Genomic DNA, 5814 nt, shown 5'->3' on the forward strand with positions numbered 1-5814 from the left:
CCAAGAAGAAGCAACCTAATGTTATCTCTGCTTTCTGTCATTCTCACAATTGATAGCAGTGGTGATAGCAGTGTTCTAGTATACTACACAAGATCTCAAAATGCTAACTCATGCCGAGGCCTTTAACGGGCTTTCTCATACCTCTTTTTCTATGTTTTACTTTTTTTTTTTTTTTTTTTTTTCTCTCCATAAAATCTCAGATTGAAAATTATTGAATTGGAACTGATCCATTTCCTACCAGTTCTTTATGTTAAACCCTGCTACATCTCATTATTGTAATGAAGGCTGCAAGAGGAGGAAGAAATTGTACAAAATTATTTGTTTCTTATAATTTGATTAAACGGGCACTGTAAGTTGTATATATATATTTCATTTTCTTTGCAGATCTTAATATTTCAACTTTCCTTGGCTGTGGTTTTGTAGATTTGAAGTTATGGTACAAAACCAAGTGCACAATCAATATGAGGATGATGAGACAGCAAAACAGGTTGATGTGGTTGATGCCCTATCCCTGGCAACTTACAAGGCAAGGCTGGATAAGGCCCTGGGCAGCCTGATATAGCTGTGATGTCCCTGTTCGCTGCAGGGGAGTTGGACTAGATGACCTTCAGAGGTTCACTCCAACTCTAAGGATTCAAAGCAATTTGACAAACTGTGCCTTTTTTTAGTGTTTTTTTTTTTTCCTTTTTTTTTTTTTTCCCCCCATTTAGTGAGACATTTCATGACAGGGGAACAATCAAGAGAATATATCTTCTTATATATACATTTATATCTTTTATGCATAGGTATATATAAATCTATACATAGCAGCATTTTATAAAAAGATATATATTATTTTAAAAATTTCACAGAGAAACAGCATTGTGCAGCTTGCACATATGCAAGAATATTTGCAAAACCCTGTGATTAATGGAGGGTCATCATTTAAATTGGAAAGTAGAGGAACAAATTCTGTGTTGTTGGAGCCTGAGGAGAGTATGAAGGCAGTAAAACAAGCATCTTGCTTTGAGTTCTTTTCAGGAATATGTGCTGTTAATTGTAATTTACCAAATTGTAAGTTTGCAATTCACACTGCAAAAATTTAATAGAGAGGCTATTTTCTATACTCTCTGGCCATAGTCCCGATCATAAAAAAGACTGGTCTTCATATAATCTTTCTTCTCTCACAAGGTTTCCTGGGCATTTCATTACACACCAAGAGACATGACAGAAGTGTCCCTGTAAATGCAAGACATAATGGAACAATTACCATGGGAGAAAGGTGGGTAATGGCTTCTTTAGCAGCCTTTCCTCGATAAGGTGTTTCAACCTAATCACTGGGTAATGCAGTTAGAAGTTGGCTTTAAAACATACAAGGAAAAAGAAAGTTCAGAACTGACATTTAGAATTTCCAGGATAAAGTTCAGTATATTAGAAATGCTGAGAGATTTGTGCTGAAATTTTTCGTAATTCAGTTCTTTATGCTTTAAGAATCTTTTGATTCATTTGTGCATGCATAGAAAAGGTATATTAAAATGTTAACTGTGACTGATTATAAAACAAAGTTCTAACAAGTCATCATCCAATCACTTGACCTTTCTATGACCACAGAAAACCTCTGGATATGTTCTTTTTCAGAAAGTTAAGCTTTTTTCTCCAAGAAGTTATCGATGTCCTTCTCTGCAAATGTCATAAGAAAATTGTAAAAGTCCCTTGCATATTGCTGTTTTAGTAGAATCACGTGAGCAGGGTAGAATCTAGTGGGCTTGTTAATGCTGTTACTATTGTGTGTCTTTTTATTTTTTACTTTTCAAATAGATCTGTCTAGTTTTTAAGAATTTCTCTACAAACCATGTTTATAGAAGAGGTACCCACATTGTAATTCTGGCTCAGTATGTACTCTCAGGAGAATCCTATGAAAGAAACAACCATTCTATGAAACAATTTATTTCCCAGTTAGTTTGGCTCAAGATGCAGTACTATACCTAGGAAGGGCTCAAGGAGTCACTTGTGGGCCTTCATTGTTTAAACATCTGCGTAGGAAATTTAACTCAGCATATTTGTGTCCATCATCAGATGATTCAATTTGTTTAAGTGGAGAGTTGATGTTACTCAGGCTGAATTGCTGGGGGGGAAAACAAAAAAGAGGAAGTTTCCTGATCTAAATACGATGCTAAATCATATCATGTATTAAAAAAAAAAAAACCTTCTTAATCTTCTGAGGCCAGTGTGACAGAACTGATGGCTATGCTCTGTTTATCTGAGCCACTGATAAGAAATTATTATACTGTTTTCAGCAGAGACTGGGTATTTTTCCTCCATTCTAAGTTGTGTTTTGTAAATTTGTTGGTAGGTTTGCAGTCTGCCTCCTTGGCAGATCTTGCATGCACCATTGTATTTAACGTCACTGAAAGTCCTCAGGAAGAAATTTTCTAGGATGGGTGCTTGAAATAAGACCTTTTATTGCATTGAAAATGGGACCTACAGTCTGCAGATACAGCTACAAAATTTTGATGGTCATTCACAAATATGGAAGGTCTTTAAAAAGACCAACGCGTGTAGATCTTCAGACACAAATATTGCTCACCTTAAATTCCAGTTTCCTACTCCAAACCGCAGTTTCCCAGAAAGACACTCACAGCTTAAATTAAGAAAGACTAACAGTATCCATCCGGACTAAGAGGCAGTCAAAACCAGTATCTTAATGCTTTTCATGCTTTTCAAGCAAGTAGTCTGTCAGTCCATTCATCTGTATCCACACCCCTTTAGAAAAAAAAAAAAAAAAGAGAGAGAGAGAGAGAGAGAAATGTAGAATATAAAGACCAATAGAGAAAGTGGGAATCAGTGCAAATCCCACGTGAATGGGGAAAGCTTAGATTGTCAGAATGTGAGGTGTATTTGAGTGAAAATTTTGTGGTAGAAGAGTATTTTTTGGTAACAGTTACTGAAGTATTGTACATTTCTGATATTTAAAATGGGCTTCCTTCCTTCTAGGCACCTTAGCAAATGGCTAGACATTTTATGGTAATTTAAATTGACAATTCAGGAATTAAACAGCAGATAAAATTGTTTGTAGTCTTATTTCCATGCAAATGTTATCTCTGACCAACAGTAGTAATTGAACTAGACGTGGTAGCTAACAATCGCTAGCTCCCTAAAAGCAAAATTAGAAAACCCAGCTTTACTATGATAAGACAGGATGTAGGATGTATTTGAATAAAAAAATAAAGGAGAAAATGTTTCTTATACTTCAGTATGTGTTAGCTAAACTGCATTTATTTCTAATAAATCCGTCCTTGTTAAATAAACATATTTTACTACAGAAATCTTAAGGTTTTTAATTTTTGTTATCCTTTAGATTCTGAGGAAATCTCAACAAACTGTCCTGTGAAAACATCGGTATGGAGTAAAATTGTGCTTTATGCTCGCCGTACCGGCGCTACAATGACTTAGATAAGGGTGCCCTCTAGTGGAGAGTGTGGCTATGAAGTCTTGTTAAAAGTTTTTTAGCTTTTGAATGGGATACATAGACCTGATTTTCTTTACAAATCAATAGAAGTGGACTTCAAATAAACTTCAGCAGGATAAAGTTAATAAAATGTAATTTGAAAAGCAGATACTTTCCCTGAAATAAGTGCTTACTTTCTATATCATATGCTCCCACGAAATCCTTCTTTCAGGGCAGATGACATTGAACAACAACCACAATTGGATTTCTCTCTCAGGTAAAGATGGAAATTGTGCAGATATTAGAGATAATGGAGAGATTCATCAACTTGTGGGTAAAAGAAACTTAGAATAGTTGAGAAAATACTTGTGGCTTTTGATTCTGTTTTTGTTGTTTGTTTTTCGTGTTTTCTTTTTTTTGGGGGGGGGGGGGGGAGGGAGTAATCTCTGTTCACATTCATCTTCAATATTAATTCAATAAAAATTATCTAATGTTTATGTCAAAATAGAGGTATAGGTTTCATGTATTTAAAGTGAATCTGACTTTTCTACTGTGTCTATTTTAGGACTGGAAACTGAGCTAAAAGGTAACACTGTGGTTTTGAAATGGAGGTGTAGGTAAATGATTCTGTGATAAATGCCTTTACCCTTTCTTACTAAATACATACTTATTATCAAGAATGTATTTTTTTTTTTGTTTACTTTCTAATTAAAAGTGCTTTTTTACAACAATTTTAAATACTGGTAACATTTTTCACTTATGTACAACTTCCCAATCATTTAATATTCCACACTCAGGGGTGTAACGGTATATTTTATGAGTGGAAATTCAGTTTCTTCACATGTGCATTTCAGTGTAAGGTGACCGGTGAGAAAAAATGGTTGATGGAATGCTGAAAGGAGGTGAGGAGGAAGCTGTAAATTAATTTTATTAATTAATTACCCATTGTACAATTCTTTGGAAGCACTCTTCTCTGCATATCCTCTAAGCACAGAGACAAGGCAGTTTAATGAGACATTTTATTTTTTTTTCTTCTAAATATCTTTGTATATTTATCAGTTTGTAGTTGCTTAAATTTGAATAAGCTGTTCTGCAGGAAAAGCCTTAAAAAAGTTTTTTTTTACTGCTGTTTGCTTTTCCAGTATTTTTAAGTTTGGTTATTTCTTAGTCACTTTCTATTTCACTAGCAGACTTTGAAAGGTCTTAACGCCTCAGTTCCTGTTCCCTAGTTCTGTGTCACAAGCTGGATGGTACAAGCTATGAAGAAGAACAAAGGAATCACAGAGCCAGCAACGCGTTACCTTCTACTATTAGTAAGCAGTTTGATGCAACAGCACTTTAGAATGAGCTGAAGCTGGTCCTTTGGTACGTAGCGCTGCAGCAGCAGCACCTCATGACATAGCATTTTTGCCTTTACTACTACTACTTAAATACTGGAACTGTTGGCATGGATATGCTGACTCAGCACCATAAAAAAAAAAACAACAAAACAACAAATAGCATTGAAGCTGAATTCTGTCATAGAATGAATTCACACACATGACACTTCGGCTGTAGGGTGCCATGTGAATGATTTATCCTAACATACAGGAGAAGCCACTGCCAAAAGAAAAACAAAAAAACAAAAAAAAAACCCCAAAAAACTGGGAGAAGACTGATAATATGACAATATAATGCCAGAAAGGAATCAAACAGTGTGATTAGTAAAGTGAGATGGCATGACTTCAGAAGACAAAGGGCAACAGTTTCTCACTGTTGGTAAGCACAGAGTATGATGCTGATCTTGGCTTGCTGCAGAGGCACCAGTGAAGCAGCTCCTTAGACAGCAATATTTCATGACTGACATTAACAAGGACTGCTGGAGAACAGAAGAGCATTATTTTCATTTTGCATCTATCCGGTCCTTGGGAGGAAACTGTCCATTAATGCGAGCATTGTGACTTTAACATGGCCCGATGCCAAGCTGGAAATATGATGCAGGAGTCTGGACCTTTTGAAGCCTATTATGAAGTGTCTCATTTTTTATCATGTCCATGAGTGAAAAGTTAGAACAGTAATGCACTATATGGTAATGCTATTATTTGGCAGCAGGCTTGGGTAAAGTGAAAGTCTGTTCTATACTTTAAGATGTTCTTACTTTAAGATGTAAGGAGGAAAGTAGATAAGACTGACTAAAAAGGTCAACATTTCTTTGCTAGGCTTTGTAGAAAATACACTGTGTCTAGTTACAACCATAGCAGCTTCCATTTGGTTATTACTTTCATTTGACTCATTTATATCAAGATAGGTACAAGATGTTTCTTCCCCACAGGATCACAGAATTTCAGGGGCTGGGGGGACCTCTGGAGATCATTTAGTCCAAGCCTCCTGCTAAATCAGGATCCCTA

The 5814-nt window shown here is 35.7% G+C and overlaps 1 long non-coding RNA gene across 1 annotated transcript; it reads left to right on the forward strand.

The window, feature by feature from the left end:
• The first annotated feature begins 676 nt into the window (after nt 1-676).
• LOC107316737 lies at nt 677-4887 on the forward strand. Its single transcript, XR_001556551.2, has 4 exons — nt 677-1261; nt 3660-3704; nt 3993-4013; nt 4657-4887. It is a non-coding gene; the product is annotated as an uncharacterized LOC107316737 (long non-coding RNA).
• The last annotated feature ends 927 nt before the right edge of the window (nt 4888-5814 follow it).

Source organism: Coturnix japonica, chromosome 7 (genome assembly GCF_001577835.2).
Source record: "Coturnix japonica isolate 7356 chromosome 7, Coturnix japonica 2.1, whole genome shotgun sequence".
Classification (NCBI taxonomy): Eukaryota; Metazoa; Chordata; class Aves; order Galliformes; family Phasianidae; genus Coturnix; species Coturnix japonica.